The 18,660-nt window shown below is 40.9% G+C and overlaps 1 protein-coding gene across 2 annotated transcripts in view; it reads left to right on the top strand.

The window, feature by feature from the left end:
* Window positions 1-15,184: 15,184 nt before the first annotated feature.
* Window positions 15,185-18,660, top strand: part of LOC126351588 (uncharacterized) — a 44,191-nt gene continuing 40,715 nt past the window's right edge. For both annotated transcript variants that reach the window (XM_050002618.1, XM_050002617.1), the window contains exon 1: window positions 15,185-15,289. The gene's annotated coding sequence lies outside the window, so the exon portion shown is untranslated. The remainder of the gene's footprint in view (window positions 15,290-18,660) is intronic.

Genomic DNA, 18,660 nt, shown 5'->3' with positions numbered 1-18,660 from the left:
ACTCCGACAACAGAATTAGTAACATAAAATTTGCGTAGCAGACACGACACTATCCTCTAACACTACTACACTCCGGACTAACAAAATCAACAATACATTCGAATCCTGGCATATATAAAATTCAATGTGAAGAGTGTGATAAATTGTATATAGGTCAAAATGCACGGAATTTCAATATTCGATATCGAGAAGACATTAGAGAGAGCAAGAAGACATTAGAAAGAGCAACAGCAACAGCCGGCTGCAGTGGCCGAGCGGTTATAGGCGCTACACTCTGGAACCGCGATATAGCTACTGTCACAGGTTCGAATCCTACCTCGGGCATGGATGTGTGTGATGTCCTTAGGTTAGTTAGGTTTAAGTAGTTCTAAGTTCTAGGGGACTGATGACCTCAAAAGTTAAGTCCCATAGTGCTCAGAGCCAAGCAACAGTAACACGTCAACTTTCTTCCGCCACAAAGACAGAATGAAAAACACAGCGGACGATATAGAACGGGCTGTCAGACTGCTCAAAAAGGATCACTAATAAATATTCTTGAAGAGATCGAAATATATTCACATACCCAAAATCATCCTCAAATAATTCTGAATGAACGAATCGATTTAAACACAAACATTACGCAGTGACAGCAACTAAGACAGCGATATCAAATGGACTTTAGGACCACCTGAGGTACGTAGCAGAGCATAGTTCTGTTCCACAATACATTAAATTATCTGCTTCAAATATGATGTATTATACCAATCTATGTATTTTCACAGAGAACGTGAAGATTGTAAACACGCCGAAATAGGCATATTGAATAAAATTTTAATCGAACACAGCAGCGTCTTAATCTCGTAGCATAATACATAATTATGAAATCATTCCTACTGTCATATAGAACAGCTCCATACACCGCGATTGCAGGACTTGGAGAGGTAAGGCTCTCGAGTATCGCTGCTACCTGTGACCGTTCACCACGTCGTCTACAAACACGGTGGTGTTGATCTGAAGCACGTCTCATGGCTAAATACTACAGACTGTCACACTATGTCAGCTGAGTCTGGATCTACACCGTGCAGTTCATTAATTTCTGTGGCACGGCGTCAGCTGTAAACAACGCGTGGCAACTCCAGATCTCAACCCAGCTTCCAGCAATCTGTTCCCGTCGGTTCTGGCTGTAACCACTGCCCGAATTTGAACTGTTGTCAGGCGTGTATTCGTCAGAGCCCTTCGAACAATCCTACCATCTCCTCGAGCTGTCGTCCTTCTGGTCCGACTTGTGCCCATTCTCACTGTCACCGAGGGAGTGGGCATAATGATTAGTTCACTGGACTCTAATTCACGAGGGCAACGGTTCAAACCCGTGTCTGGCCATCCAGATTTATGTTTTCCGTGGTTTACCTAAATCGCTCCAAGCAAATGCCGGGATGGTTCCTTTGAAGACTCAAGGCTGATTTTCTATCCCATATTTGATCCAATCTCAGCATGTGCGCCGTCTCTAAAGACCTCTATGTTGACGGGACATCATACCTAATCTTCCTTCCCTTAAACTGTTGTTGTCATATCGCCGGCCTAAGTCCACGTCGTTACCAGTCGTGTTACAGTCATTGCGCTACAGCCAACTCTCGGCGCGATCTATCGGTATGATTCGTTCATGTCCCTTATGTCATTGACCCGACATTTTTCAAACACCAAAAGACAGTGATAAGTAGCACGCTCACGTCTTCTTGCTACGCTGTTTGCGACCGCTACCTGAAAAGTTCCAGTAACGTTAGACATCCAACAGCATCATGTACACATACGATTCTTCATTGCAGAAATGGATATTTTCAGAGAATAATGGAAATAAGCTAGTATAAGGATGAAACTTTAAACAACAGATCTCCTAAGCATGGGAATACTGGAGTTTCAGCTTGGTAGTGTGCAGTCAAGGTGTACGTGGTGCAACACTTTCCATTACCGTCAATGTATATGTTACCGGCCAAATCCGATTTTAGGATGAACTAGTTTCACCTAGTTCAAACTCATTCATCCTGTTACCGATAGGATAAAACAGTTTAGCATAGGTCGAATCGGTTTATCCTAGTTAGAATTTACATGCTTTAGTATAAACTGGTACGTCCTAGTCTGAACTAATTTTGCCTGGTCGGAACGCATGTCGCTGCCTGTACGAACGGGGTATCCCCGAATCATCTCCGGCTCGCCCCTCCCGCCTTTCAACCGCTTGCACTGTTCTTTGTTTTGAACGGTATTTTGCATCGACGAGTGTTCGTGTTAAGTTGCTGGTTGTGTTTAAATGATTTTATTATAATCCTAATATAATTATTGTGTACAACAAACATCATCATGGGTGAGCGTTCGTGTAGCAGACAAATTTTTGGAAATTTGGAAATCTGTGGTAAGGTCTTTACGGGACCAAACTGCTGAGGTCATCAGTCTCTAAGCTTACACACTACTTAATCTAACTTAAACTAACTTACGCTACGGACGACACACACACCCATGCTCGAGGGAGGACTCGAACCTCCGACAGAGGGAGCAGCGTGGACCTGTGAAAGGCGCCCTAGATCGCTCGGCTACCCCGCGCAGCTTAGTAGGCAAGCCAATCAAAAGCTGAGGAGAGAAAAGTTTCTGGAGGAAATTTTGCAGAGTGCAAACAAAAAGTTTCTCATTATAATATGTTACCAGTAGACGAATATGCGGAATTGGTTAAGCAAGTAGAAGATGCGGAAAAGTTTGAAAAAAAAAAAAACATCATTACAGGAAATAAGACTAAAACGATTTGCTGTTTTGAAAATTGGCGATATGAAAAAAACTCATTGCACGGTGTGAAGGAAATATAAAATACTGTGTTCCAGCTGATGAACTTTATGATGCGATTGACGCAGCTCATACAGCTGTGGGTCATGATGGCCGCGATAGGATGTTAGCCGAGACAAAAAAAAAAGTGTGCCAATATCACAAAGGAAATGATATGTGTCTATTTATCAATGTGTGATGTTTGTCAACATAAGAATACAAAAAAAGAAAAGAGGGCTGATTTCAAAGCCACTTCTCCATTCGGAAATGAATAGCAGATGCCAAATCGATTTGATTGATTTCCAAGCACAACCAGACGGGAATTTAAAATTCATTCTAGTTTAGCCGGCCATGGTGGCCGAGCGGTTCTAGGCGCTACAGTCTGGAACCGCCTGACCGCTACGGTCGCAGGTTCGAATCATGCCTCGGGCACGGATGTGTGTAATGTCCTTAGGTTAGTTAGGTTTAAGTAGTTCTAAGTCCTAGGGGACTGATGACCTCAGAAGTTAAGTCCTATAGTGCTCAGAGCCATTTGAACCATTTGAACCATTCTAGTTTACCAAGACCATCTCACAAAATTTGTTCTCCTTCGTGCGTTAACATCAAAGAGGGCTGAAGAAGTGGCTTATCATTTGAATGACATATTCATAACTGCAGGGGCGCCGTGCATTCTTCAGTCTGTTAATGTCAGAGAATTTGTCAATAATGTTTTGTCAATAATATTATAGGCGAACTCGCAAAGCTTTGGTCAGAACTGAAAATTGTGCTTGGAAAGCCAAGGCACAGCTTAAGTCAGTCTTCTGTTGAACGTGCCAGCCAAGACATTGAAAATATAAGTTCTTGGTACAAGTACAATAATTCTACGAAGTGATCGAGAGGATTACGTTATGTACAATTCATGAAAAATCGAGATTATCACTCTGGCATAAAACAATCACCTTACACAGCATTATTCAGAATCGAACTTAGAGTAGGGCTTTCCACTTCCTCGTTGCCTCAAGAAGTCATAAATGATATTCAGGATGAAGATGACCTAAAGAAGGGAATCGAAGATGAGAGCAATACTGAATAGTAAGAAGATAGTGATGATGATAACATTGTGAAAAATGACTCAAACGACATTCAAAATGCTAGAAAAATATCGACAGAAATTAAAAAAGAAAAACAAACTAAAAGAATGAAAGCTTCCTCTGACAAATCCCATCCACCAGATGACATTGGAGACAACGCAACCATACCTATTCCAGATGTAGATAAAGGCAGAGGTGACCTTCAAAACATAATTGGAGTAGTACTTCAAAAGATTGATGAGGGCTTCTACAAAGTTGGCATCAGACATGGCGTACTTAAAGAACATTATTGCAGGTACAATTTTATTAAAAGTTGCCATAATTTTTTTGTAATAAAATATTAAAAACAACTTTTTTATTTTTTTAGAACAGATTTCAGCGTCTGCATTCAGAAGATTTTAGATGTGGGAGATATTAACCAACATACTGAAATTTCTTTGAGGATTGCAGCGACTAAACATTCTGTTGGATCAGGGCAAGGCTTCGTGAAATGCAGTTGCATGAAAGACTGTACAACAACAAATGCAATTGTAAGAAAAACAAAGTACTCTGAAATTCTAAGTGCCACCAAAGTAAACCTTGCAAAAATAAGTAAATAAGCAAATTACAGATAAGATGATATCTGTGGATGGATATATGTAAGTTGATCTAGTGATAGATGTGAAATTACTGCTTAGTTAATAAATAACCTTAATAAATTATATTGAATACTTTATTTCTATCCCTTTACTGTTTACTTTGAAAAGCTTATTGAAGATACAAAATAGGTGAAATTAGTTCAGACTAGGACGTACATGTTAATCCTAAACATGTAACTTCTAACTAGGATAAACCGATTCGACCTAGACTAAACTGTTTTATCCTGTCTTTAACAGGATGAATGAGTTTGACATAGGCGAAACTAGTTCATCCTAAAATGGGGTTTAGCCGGTAACAGATAACTGCACTCCATGAACTTGTGGTTAGGTTGGGACATGAGTTTAATTTCAGAGCTTCAATACATGTATGCAGCAGTTCAGTCTTTGGTCACCTAACATCAGCTGCCGACAGAGCACTTAGCGTTTCCGTCATACCTCGCTGCGGCCGCTTCCAGCATTGCTACGCGTTGCACATTAACAGCATTTGTGAAGTGACGCGCCATGTTGGTGTGTCAACTACAGGGTGATCAAAAAGTCAGTATAAATTTGAAAATTAAATAAACCACGGAATAATGTAGATAGAGAGGTACAAATTGACACACATGCTTGGAATGACATAGGGTTTTATTAGAACAAAAAAAAAGTTTACAAAATGTCCGAAAGATGGCGCTGGACAGCAAAACTGCTACCGTGGCGGGTGAGAGGTACGCCGATATGTTACAGAAAAGCATCATCCCTAGCCTGGTCAATAAACACCCGCTGGAACGTACGATGTTCATGCAGGATGGCACTCCACCCCATATTGCTAGAAGCGTGAAAGATCTCTTGCACGCGTCGTTTGGTGATGATCGTGTGCTCAGCCGCCACTTTCGTCATGCTTGGCCTCCCAGGTCCCCAGACCTCAGTACGTGAAATTATTGGCTTTGGGGTTACCTGAAATCGCAAGAGTATCGTGATCGACCGACATCACTAGGGATGCTAAAAGACAACATCCGACGCCAATGCCTCACCATAACTCCGGACATGCTTTACAGTGCTGTTCACATTTTTCCTCAACTACAGCTGTTGATGAGGAATGATGGTGGACATATTGAGCATTTCCTGTAAAGAACATCACCTTTGCTTTGTCTTACTTTGTTATGCTAATTATTGCTATTCTGATCAGATGAAGCGCCATCTGTCGGACATTTTTCGAACGTTTGTATTTTTTTGGTTCTAATAAAACCCGATGTCATTCCAAGAATGTGTGTCAATTTGTACCACTCTATCTACATTATTCCGTGATTTATTCAGTTTTCAAATTTATACTGACTTTTTGATCACCCGGTATAACAGCAATAGCCGGCAGCCCACGTGACTACACCGTAGCAGCAAGTGACGTACGTCAACAATCAAGTAATTTTAATAGGACTATAGCAGCGCACGCTCATTTCGTGTCAGCATGGGAAGACAAACAATAAAACGTTCCTCCCTCTCACTTCTAAAAATGTTTCAAATGGCTCTGAGCACTATGGGGACTTAAAATCTGTGGTCATCAGGAACTTAGAACTACTTAAACCTAACTAACCTAAGGACATCACACACATCCATGCCCGAGGCAGGATTCGAACCTGCGACCGTAGCAGTCGCGCGGTTCCAGACTGAAGCACCTAGAACCGCTCGGTCACAAAGGCTGGTCCTCTCATTTCTGTTATGCCTATAGTAGCCACGCTACATACCACGCTGCCCCTGACATAAGCGGAAGCCTTTACTTAGTGCAGCCGAATTTACAAACGTCAATTAAAATTATCACATGTTAAAATATTGCTGTCTCTTTAAGTATACACTCTCAAAAAGCCCCTTAACGTTAGTTGCTTGGGCATATTAGAGTAAAATTCGCCTGAGAACCGTGCGCTGCACAAATACTTGATTCGTAAGAATTGACTGAGACTGGTTGCATGAACAATGGCTTGCAAGGAGCTTGAATCGTAGCGGTCAGTTTAACAGCCACACCTATTTTTCGAATTAATATTACGAGGATCCGCCGCATCTGTCCAAAAGCTTTTGTACTCAAGCGTATAAAATTAATTTTCATAAAACACTTTCTAAGGGCAGCTGTAACTGGATACGTGTGGTTGTTTTAGTTAAGAAAATTTTCGCTACAGTTCGCTTAACCGTGACTGTTATAAATATTCTATAAAATGCACCAGTATCTGTATGTTTCCATTACACGATCGGAAAATAAAAAGTGACGCCTGTAAAACGCACACGATTAGAAAAAGGTGTAAGGCAGTATGCTAGATGAGCAGAAAATCACACTCACAGCAGTCGACATCTACATTCGTTGATTTTTTTAAATAATTCCAGCCGGTGGCTGAGGTGTAGTTCTTCGAAATGCTTAGCGGAAAAATAAAATTACTGATAATAGATATTTATGTAGTTAAATAATAGATTTTGAGAAAAATGCATATTACAGTATGTTAGGATAGTATGGTCATCATTGGCCTATACTTCTTGACGGACGATCCAAGCAGGCATTTTCGTTGCTGACTCAGGAATATTATCTGTCTAACGATTGCTGAATCCAATTTTTTCAATATGGGCGACATTACAACTGCAAACGCTCAGTGCCAAACATGTGAAGTCCACGGTACGAAGCGATGAGTCATTAAGTTCGAAGATTTTATTCAGGATTGTGTCAAAGAGCGGGGACGAACCGATGAGTAAGCAGGTACGAATATTCAGTTCAGAAGTATGTCCAAGTCCTAAATTGTTTACTCTCCTTCGTAACGCATTACATATTCCAAAAATATAGTACTACAACAGGACCGTGCACGCGCTAAAACGAAACCATAGATGCTGCTCCTTATAATCACACCGGGTTAGCAGCAAATGACCTTGAAAAGAATTTGAAAGCATTTTTTTCCAATTATGGTTTGTAACTGACTAGAAAATACACAGTATACTTAATGTGACGTCTTTTCATTACAGTCTGCGGCGTCTTCTGCCTTTCTGCGGTTTTTTTAGACTAGCTGTTTGAGCAGGCCAGATGTAGGGCAACAACCCCGACTGGAGATGCGACGGGCCCGAGGGATACCTGGGAAACGAGGTCAGCTATGTGGAGGGGTCCACACATCCTGTTGCACGAACATTATCTCTTCCTATTCTGCGCCGAGAGTTTTTGCCCTCCACCAGCAGATCCGTTAGGCAGGTAGACAAAAACTTGGAGGATGGAGAAGCTAGGCCGAGATCTCATATCCGGGAACCGAGGAGAACGTCAATCTGTCTCGTTATCGACAACAGTTCTGTCTTTGACAGGCGCTGGTGCATTTAACAAACTGTAATCATTAGGTTGAAAATGTTATTACAGCAGCCTGTACATTGTCATACGAGTAAGTGTTCTACCGAAAGTAGCCCTTTCAATAGTGCTTTCTATCGTGGTATCGTGTGTGTACCTAAGGAAGACAGCAGCAAAATGATAAGAAAGTATAAACTCATGTCTATTTCATTAGATATTTGACGTTAGGTTTCAAAAATATCGCAATATAAATAAGACAATGAATGCGTGCAATATCACTTTTGATACATTTCTAAATTGCTCCACAGTACAAATAAAATCGAAACAACGTTTATCAGATGATAGAACTCTTAAGTTCTGAAGTACATTTCATTGTTGAAGGTAGAAAGATTAGTGATTAACTAGCCGTCTTTGGAAAAAGAAAGATCTTATTCGACAAGAACATGGAAGGTTACTGTGAACACAAACATAATAAGGTATCTCAAACACAATGACCACCTCCATGCAAACCATCTTGTGTACCGAAAAAAAATCTATCATGCGAAACTTTCACTTTTCTCATATGCCATACGGAAAGCCAGGGATCAAAGCTTTTTCTTTGTATATTTGTCGTCTACTTCGGATGGAAAGTGGGCGACTGATGGTCAGCATATGAGAATTAATTGTAACATCTTCAGCCGCGTGTTTAAATCTCTTTATTCAAATGCGAGCAGTTTCGGCGACACTCTCCACCGTCATCCAGCTTTCCATACAGTAATAATTGGGGATAAAAATCAGACTCGGCGTTGCAGATCTGCTCATGCATGAGGTGCCCCTATACATATCAAACAACTACTTGAAGTAGGTTACGAAGGCGGATTCGTTGTCGGTGGCTGCCAGGCAGTTGATGCGATTCCACAGACAGTCAATGACGTCACTTGAAGGCTGTGAACAGATGACTCAAAATACTTCATAGTTTCAGCAAGACCATCGGACGCAACGTTCACGAACTTCAGCTGCAACAAAGGGGCTGTTTCACCGGGAGGTCCATGAAACAGTTTTAGCGCTTTTTCTTTTTCGATCATCGAAAAGTTTCTCGGGAGCAAAGAAACTTGGAGGAGTTGTAGCAGAAAAGTGAAGATGATGAGAGTCCTCGGGAAAACTAAAAAGAAATCTCCATTTATGTGTCCACAGTACTATAATTAAGGCGATTTGCAGTCGGACTTCGCAATTATTTAAAAAATGCGTCTTCATTGTATCACGCGAATTTCGCTTTGACGTAAAACATCCTCAGTGGTCCTGAATGAAACATATTTACAATTTTGATTTGTTTTATCGTTCTAAAAAGTTCGTTACGAAACATATTGAAGCGCGATTTTTACTTATGCATTTCTGCGTGATATCCTATGACATCTAGAAAAGCACAGGTCAAAATACCATTTTTTGTGGATAAAATGAAAAGCAAACTAGCGGATAATTTGGTAACAATACATACGCGAAACACACAGACATACGTTTAGCCAGGAACCTATCGAAACACTATTGGTGTGATGGGCGTCCGAGTCGATTTTCTTCATGGGCATATGTTCTATAATTGAACATCTCATACCACTTTATCACAATGATTCCTGTATCACCTCATACTTCGAGTGGATGATGGCAAAAATTTTCAGGTTTCAGCTTCTGAGCATTCGACGATTGAATAGCACCCCGACCTCACAGAATGTCCACAATCATATAATGTGCAATTACAACTCGTTTAGATTGGCACTCACATTACACTGAGACAAGATGTAGAGGAAAGCGTTCGGTCTTGGAGCTGAGACGTATCAATCTGCTTAGCGGAAATGCACTATAGTTCGTTACTTCATGCATTACTTCAAAAGAAGTAGAGACTGTTAAGTTTGTGGATATATTACAACCTTAATTCTACATCATAAAAGAAATTATTCAGATAGTGAAGGGAGACGAAAATTTAATAGTAATGGGTGACTGGAATTTGAGTGTAGGAAAAGGGAGAGAAGGAAACATAGTAGGTGAATATGGATTGGGGCTAAGAAATGAAAGAGGAAGCCACCTAGTAGAATTTTGCACAGAGCACAACTTAATCATAGCTAACACTTGGTTTAAGAATCATGAAAGAAGGTTGTATACGTGGAAGAACCCTGGAGATACTAAAAGGTATCAGATAGATTATATAATGGTAAGACAGAGATTTAGGAACCAGGTTTTAAGTTGTAAGACATTTCCAGGGGCAGATGACCAGATTGGTTATGACCTGTAGATTAAAACTGAAGAAACTGCAAAAATGTGGGAAATTAAGGAGATGGGACCTGGATAAACTGAAAGAACCAGAGGTTGTACAGAGTTTCAGAGAGAGCATAAGGGAACAATTGACAGGAATAGGGGAAAGAAATACAGTAGAAGAAGAATGGGTAGCTCTGAGGGATGTAGTAGTGAAGGCAGCAGAGGATAAAGTAGGTACAAAGACGAGGGCTGCTAGAAATCCTTGGGTAACAGAAGAAATATTGAATTTAATTGATGATAGGAGAAAATATAAAAATGCAGTAAATGAAGCAGGCAAAAAGGAATACAAATGTCTCAAAAATGAGATCGACAGGAAGTGCAAAATGGCTAAACAGGGATGGCTAGAGGACAAATGTAAGGATGTAGAAGCTTATCTCACTAGGGGTAAGATAGATACTGCCTACAGGAAAATTAAAGAGACCTTTGGAGAGAAGAGAACCACGTGTATGAATATCAAGAGCTCAGATGGCAGCCCAGTTCTAAGCAAAGAAGGGAAGGCAGAAAGGTGGAAGGAGTATATAGAAGGTTAATACAAGGGCGATGTACTTGAGGACAATATTATGGAAATAGAAGAGGATGTAGATGAAGACGAAATGGGAGATACGATACTGCGTGAAGAGTTTGACAGAGCACTGAAAGACCTGAGTCAAAACAAGGCCCCCGGAGTAGACAACATTCCATTAGAACTACTGACGGCCTTGGGAGAGCCAGTCATGACAAAACTCTACCAGCTGGTGAGCAAGATGTATGAGACAGGCGAAATACCCTCAGACTTCAAGAAGAATATAATAATTCCAATCCCAAAGAAAGCAGGTGCTGACAGATGTGAAAATTACCGAACTATCAGTTTAATAAGCCACGGCTGCAAAATACTAACGCGAATTCTTTACAGACGAATGGAAAAACTGGTAGAGGCAGACCTCGGGGAGGATCAGTTTGGATTCCGTCGAAATGTTGGAACACGTGAGGCAATACTGACCTTACGACTTATCTTAGAAGAAAGATTAAGAAAAGGCAAACCTACGTTTCTAGCATTTGTAGACTTAGAGAAAGCTTTTGACAATGTTGACTGGAATACTCTTTTTCAAATTCTGAAGGTGGCAGGGGTAAAATACAGGGAGCGAAAGGCTATTTATAATTTGTACAGAAACCAGATGGCAGTCATAAGAGTCGAGGGGCATGAAAGGGAAGCAGTGGTTGGGAAAGGAGTGAGACAGGGTTGTAGCCTCTCCCCGATGTTATTCAATCTGTATATTGAGCAAGCAGTAAAGGAAACAAAAGAAAAATTTGGAGTAGGTATTAAAATTCATGGAGACGAAGTAAAAACTTTGAGGTTCGCCGATGACATTTTAATTCTGTCAGAGACGGCAAAGGACTTGGAAGAGCAGTTGAACGGAATGGACAGTGTCTTGAAAGGAGGATATAAGATGAACATTAACAAAAGCAAAACGAGGATAATGGAATGTAGTCAAATTAAATCGGGTGACGCTGAGGGAATTAGATTAGGAAATGAGACACTTAAAGTAGTAAAGGAGTTTTGCTATTTAGGAAGTAAAATAACTGATGATGGTTGAAGTAGAGAGGATATAAAATGTAGACTGGCAATGGCAAGGAAAGCGTTTCTGAAGAAGAGAAATTTGTTAACATCGAATATAGATTTATGTATCAGGAAGTCGTTTCTGAAAGTATTTGTTTGGAGTGTAGCCATGTAGGGAAGTGAAACATGGACGATAACTAGTTTGGACAAGAAGAGAATAGAAGCTTTCGAAATGTGGTGCTACAGAAGAATACTGAAGATAAGGTGGATAGATCACGTAACTAATGAGGAGGTATTGAATAGGATTGGGGAGAAGAGAAGTTTGTGGCACAACTTGACTAGAAGAAGGGATCGGTTGGTAGGACATGTTTTGAGGCATCAAGGGATCACAAATTTAGCATTGGAGGGCAGCGTGGAGGGTAAAAATCGTAGAGGGAGACCGAGAGATGAGTACACTAAGCAGATTCAGAAGGATGTAGGTTGCAGTAGGTACTGGGAGATGAAGCAGCTTGCACAGGATAGAGTAGCATGGAGAGCTGCATCAAACCAGTCTCAGGACTGAAGACAGCAACAACAACAATTCTACATCTCACATACTAGAATTTACGACACGCGTATTTCAGTTTCATTTGCGGTAGGCAAGATTTTTACTACAGGTGACTTAAATATGGTCAAGCGTGTGGGACGCGTACTGTCTAATAAGAGATATCGAATGGATACAAAGAATGTTACAGGATTGCTGGATTCATAGGGAAGTATCACGAAGATGCAGAAAGAACTGAACTGGCAGATGCTTGACTATGGACACAAATTATCCAGCGAAAACTTGCCCCCCCCCCCCCCTCCATTTCCCCCCAGTATCGCTGCCACAGAGATCGTGGGGACAAAATTAGACAATTACAGTTCGCGCATATGCGTTGACACAATCGCTTTTCCCGCACTCCATACGCAAATGGAACGGGAAAAAATCCGTAATAATTGTTACAATGGGACATACTCTTTGTCAAGCACTTCACAGTAGTTTGCCGAGTACAGATGTAGATGGTGCGGCACAGTAGGTAGCACACTGGACTCGCATTCGGGAGGAAGGCGGGTCAAATTCACATCCAGCTATTCAGGTTTAGATAAGCAGTGGTTTCCCTGGAGCGCTAATGGAAAATTACAGGATGGTTCCTACGAAGAGGACATGGTGGATTCCTTTCCGTTGCTCCGAACTTTTTCTCAAACTCTTACAACCTCATCGTCGACAGGAGGTTAAGTCATAATCCTCTTTTTTCTTATAACAACGAAGAAACTAACAATACAAGGTCAGAATTTTCGGAATGCAGAAGTGTATACGTGTGTCGTAAGAATTATATCTGTGGACATGCACTAAAAATAATCCTTGCTGTTTTGATTACTATTCACAATACATATGTCCATAATAGTCTGCAAGGGCAGGGGTTGGTAGATAGGCTAATGCGTTAATGTGCAAATGATTTACACTGAAAAAAAAAAAAATAGTTTCAGTTTTGGCCACCAAGTGCAAATCTGACGCCGTACAGCATTTCATCAATGTCTCTGGTGCTCATCTGAACAAACTGTGAAAGTAGCCGTTAACAATAAAATGAACATTATGCCTTTCTCATTTATTTGACGTTTTCCACCCAAGTCCCTTTCCTAATCCATCGCATAGGGAAATATTTCTATACGTCTTTCTTGTTTTCACAACGGCAGATTTGCACATAGCTGCCAAAATTGGAACTATTTTTTTCAGCGTGAATCGGCTCCGTAGTAACACATTAGAACATCTACTTACTGTCGCTGCCATACGATAATTACAGCCCACACTCGACATCTTGAGTAGCTGCACTTTAATTATAACCACCCGAATAAGAAATTAGACAGAACTGAAATCAACACTGTATGTTGCATTGTCCCGTTGAGAATATGTTTACAAGTCACTGAGCGTCGGGATAAAGCCAGACAGCCTTTACTTAAATGATGTCGGATACTAGAGAGAGGTATATTAAACGAACAAATCGGTAACACTTGAGTCTATTTATTTTTGTAGTTACTAAGTAGAGTTGTGTAGTGTGTTGACTCGCACTGAGTAGTGCGCTACAACTGTAATTTCATCATGCCTAGACCGATATCATCAAAAATTGGTCTCTTCCGGCAGTGGATTGGGGAAGATTCCAATTTCACAACTGATTTTTTACCGAGCCTGTCAAAAACAAATAAGTTAATAAGTTTTTTATTATTAATTTTATCTACAGGTTTCCTTTCCCCTGTCAGGGTTGCCCTACATATACTATGGCCACGAGAAGGCAGGGATGTAAAATTTTTCATGTTGACGACAGACTATACTGCCTGTGTGTTAAAAGCGGGATCAATACTGAAAGAATTCTATCCCAATATGATCCATTGTACATGTCTTGTCCGTGGCCTACAGCGTCTTACAGAGGATGTCAAGAATAATTTTAGTGGGGTTAACAGCATCATTTCATCTCTTAAGAAAGTATTACTCGGAGCTGCAGCCCGCGTTCAGTCCATTTATGAAATAGCTCCAAACATTCCCTTCCCACCTGAGCCCAAACCTATACGTTCGTGCATCTAGGTCTGGGCAGCTATGGATTATGCCGAACACTACCAGAAGTCAGGAAATGTAGACAATGGAATTATGCTCTAACAAAAACTCGGAATGGAGGCTACAGTATGAGAATGAACGTTAACGTTCTAAACTAGTCATCACCAAGATACTGCACGTAGCTATGACAGAAATTCGAATAAATAATACGGTAAAATAGTTTGTGCATACCTAAAAAGGGCCGAAATCCGTCAAAAAACTCAATATCCTAGCCTTAGTCATGACTTACACTTTCCTGGGAGTGAAGTGGGTGAAGATCAAGCTCGACGAGAATAGTGATAATGAAAGCAAGTGTCAGACTCCGATTTCTTTGTCGACTACTTGCAGATATTTTGAATACAGCTCCTTGGATCGTTTGAAATATCTCTTCATTTGTAAGATACTTTACTTATTAAATTTTCTCTTACGATGCCAGCATCCGAAGCGACATTATAAGATGAGGAAATACAATAAAGCGACCTAAATGACCTTATTCACAAAACATCCACAAGGGCTGCAGAATTATTCAGAAAGTCTGTATCCTTTATTAATAAGAGCACTTGGAGACAGCAGTTCACCTGAGACAGAGGAGGCTTAGGAGACCTGTGGGTTACGTACTGTGACAACGCTCAAATGTGTGAGATCGTTGTAAGATCGGAGTTATCGAGTTAGAATATTTTGCGGGAAAAGTCTACAATATTTCTTCAATAGTTTCCCTTGGATACCTGTCGGCCCCGAGACAGCTTTCAATGCGTTCACATTTCTGTACTTTATGTTCTTGCACAGAACATCTCACAAGCTCTTAAATTCCGAGGGTAGGACAATTGAGAAGAGGTCTGAGTGTAGAAACAGACACTGTCATCATGAATAGTTTCCCGCGGTTTGCTTGGAATCACCACTTCAAAAATGTAAGAGGAAGAGCACGGGAAGCGAGAAGAGGGTAGGCAGTAGTCGCATCCAGCAGCCCATTGGCTGGACCTTTAAGGGGCGGCGCGCGGGGGTGTCGCTTTAAAAGCACAGGGGATTCGGCGCATCCTGTACGTCTCTGGGGAGCTTTGCTGCTGGCGCCGTGTCCTGCTGAACCAAAAGGTATGCAGTCTTCTTGACGGGTAATTTTGTCGTGGATTTCCATCGCTCATGTAGATTCTCTGGACATCGTACTGTATTTTCTAACCTTCACCGCTTTTTTTTCTCCCTTCACTCTCAGCTGGCCAATAGTGAACCAACTCATAGTCACTCATAATTTGTTCTTTCAGTTACCATTCTGTTACCTTTCTTCTCGTCATTTTGTCACCTTTCTGTTTTCCTTATTCCAAGGCGAATATTTTTTTCCATTCCATAAAAACTCTGGAAGTGCTTAATTTTAGTTCTGAGTTTCTTCTGGTTTTTAGCTCCGTTGGTTATTTTCTTGTCTTGCTTTCGCTATCGAAATACCAGAGAATTTGTTTCATTTACCTGTGTTCTCTCATTCTTTTGAGGCGGCGGGCCGGAGTGGCCGTGCGGTTCTAGGCGCTACAGTCTGGAACCGAGCGACCGCTACGGTCGCAGGTTCGAATCCTTCCTCTGGCATGGATGTGTGTGATGTCCTTAGGTTAGTTAGGTTTAATTATTTCTAAGTTCTAGGCGACTGATGACCACAGAAGTTAAGTCGCATAGTGCTCAGAGCCATTTTCTTTTTAGGCGTTCAACTGAGCACACCCTTAGCACTGCTCGACATCCGAAGTTTATAGGTTTGTTACCACATACCACGATACCGTGTACCAAGTTCATTGGTGACTTTCTGGTGACGGGCCTAACTCTAAGCGCGCCAATCAAGTTTTTATAATAAATGGATTCTTCTTATTTAGCGACTTAAAGCGTTGTTAAGGATGTGCTCAGCATCGTAAAATGCTCGCAGACCACCACGCCCTTGCATCGCAAACTAAACTATCGAAGTGAGAAGAGAACATAGCACACCTCTCCTGGATTGAGTCTGAGATTTTCAAGACACACTTACAGAGCTCCATGTTGTTTATTAGTATGTAACTGCCTTTTCTCTATGTTCCTGTACAAATTTTCCGAAGAATATTTTTTTTTCTCCATTAGATTTTAATTCTTTTTTATTATTTGTTTTAGTACAAATTTCTAAGTAAAGCTTACCTTAGGTCAAAGAAGCATTTATAAGATGCTCAGCAAGCTCTTGAGGTGTAACAGGTTTATTTACGAGTAGCTTTAAAATACTTTCAATGTGTGTAGGTTTCTCTGTTTTTTTAAAAATTTTTTCAGGTTGGCATAAGTGAATCGTGATAACACAACGCCTAGCATTTTAAGCAGAAATTTTATTACTTTGCTATTTAGTGTAAGGTGTTATATTATGGTAGGACAAAGTAATAATAGGAATCTCCTTTACGTGACAACAAAACTGCTCAAAGGCGATATGTTATTAGCGAAATCGGCATCTGGTAGTTAATCTACATTTATGCTCCGCTAATCACTGAAAAGTGCATACCAAAGGTTATATTTAATTGTGACATTGTAACGTATCTGTATTACAATTTGTTCCCATTCAATCCGAGCATGAAGATTGTGAATAATAACTGTCAATGTACCTTAGTGAGTGCCATAATTGATCTAATGTATTTTGTAATTTTTCTGAGGCAACAATACGTAGGAAGCTTAAGATTGTTCACGGTTCCCGCTGTGAAAACGATTTGTTGGAATTTTCAAAGCAAATATACGTGGGATATTTCAATATATATCTTCAAGTACCTAACACTTAAGTTCGTTCAGTGTTTCTGTTCACTCTCTCGCGCGCATGTCTTACATAGCGAAACCAAAGCTACTCAACATCCTTCCAACAGGTTTTAGACGGAACTGAGTCTACGTGAATGCTCCACTTTTATACATGAACACACTGTTAATTACAGGTATCTGTATGAAATTACTGCCTCCGTTATGACTAGTTAATAACGTAGTCGCCGGTCGCTGTGACCGAGCGATTCAAGGCGCTTCAGTCCGGAACCGCGCTGCTGCTACGGTCGCAGATTCGAATCCTGCCTCAGGCATGGATGTGTGCAATAACATTATGTTAGTTAGGTTTAAGTAGTTCTAAGTTCTAGGGGACTGATGACCTCAGAAGTTAAGTCCCATAGTGCTCAGAGCCATTTGAACCATTTTTTGATCCAATAACAATTAACTTGATCTCGGCTGATTAAGATGCCTATGGCCGATATTGCTGTCGAAACGTTTTGAGAACAGGGTCTGTTGTAGGCCCAATCTACAAAAGCCGCCGCCTGGGGCGCCATGCTGGAGAAGGGTGGCAGAGGGGGCACACCTGTAAGATTTCTATACAGGACGTACCCCAGCCAGCAGCGGCCACTTGCGGGGCCCCTGGTGGCAAACGAAAGATCTGTATACCGTGCATTCCGCAATTAATAACGTAAATCGACGCGAGTGATAATGTACGCAGGAAAAGGGGCACAGGCGCGTTGGAAAGGGGGAGGGGGGCGAACGCCAAATGATAAGTCGCTTCTGTGGAAAAACGTTCTCGAACCGGCCCTCATTGAGAATGTAATTACGTTTTATCATCTTCAGTCAGACATTCACAGCCGACAGTACCCTCTTTTAACTGAGGGCCTAATTGATCAAGCTTGGAGATCACAAACAACAAAAAAAGAAACCTCCTACGCCTGTAAAATAAACATGTAACCACATACACGCTGTCCTTTCTAACTTAGACGCTACAAGTCTCGTGATAGGTCGATCTGACATTGTTCTCATACACAAGTATTTTGTAAGCAACCACTTTTGTCAGCTTACAGCAGTTTCCTAACGTACTGAGAGTGAATCGGTTTCCTACTGTTGGGTCTATGGAACCGTTCTAGTTCCTGTCTACACATATTGCTATTTCCAGCTATTTGTAAGAGTTAACTGCTTCATATTGCGTTAATCGAGAGATAACCGACTCAAGCTGCGTTAATCGTGTAGTTGAAGACTACCACATTTTTACGTTTTGTGAAGTTCACAACTCATATTTCCGTACATCAACTGCTAGTTACTGCCTCGAACTAATATCTTGACAATATTGGACTCGATATTACAATTATTACCTGCTTGGGAGACTATGTCGGTTTATAATAAAGTCACTGACAAGCTCGGCATTGCCATGGTCTTCATTTTGTAATTTTCTATTAGAAACGCACACAAAAACTGAACTGTGTTTGTGTTGGAATATCGAGAAAAAACTTCATTTCCATGTATTCGTGATAAGGCCTTTGAAATTATGAAACAGTCGTACAAAGAAATATGCATAATATACAAATGTATAAGTACGGTATCCAAAGTAAGAAACATGATGCCGGACAGCTTCTGTACGCTGGGCTGCTTCGCGTTTCTACAAAGCGATTTTGTAACCGCCTCAATGGCAACGCTTTTTCATACCTCTAAAGACGGCTATAGTTTTCGCCTACAGCCGTTTGCGC

Source organism: Schistocerca gregaria, chromosome 1 (genome assembly GCF_023897955.1).
Source record: "Schistocerca gregaria isolate iqSchGreg1 chromosome 1, iqSchGreg1.2, whole genome shotgun sequence".
Taxonomy (NCBI): Eukaryota; Metazoa; Arthropoda; class Insecta; order Orthoptera; family Acrididae; genus Schistocerca; species Schistocerca gregaria.
Note: the sequence above shows the minus strand (reverse complement) of the source record. Positions and strands in the feature narration are given on the sequence as shown.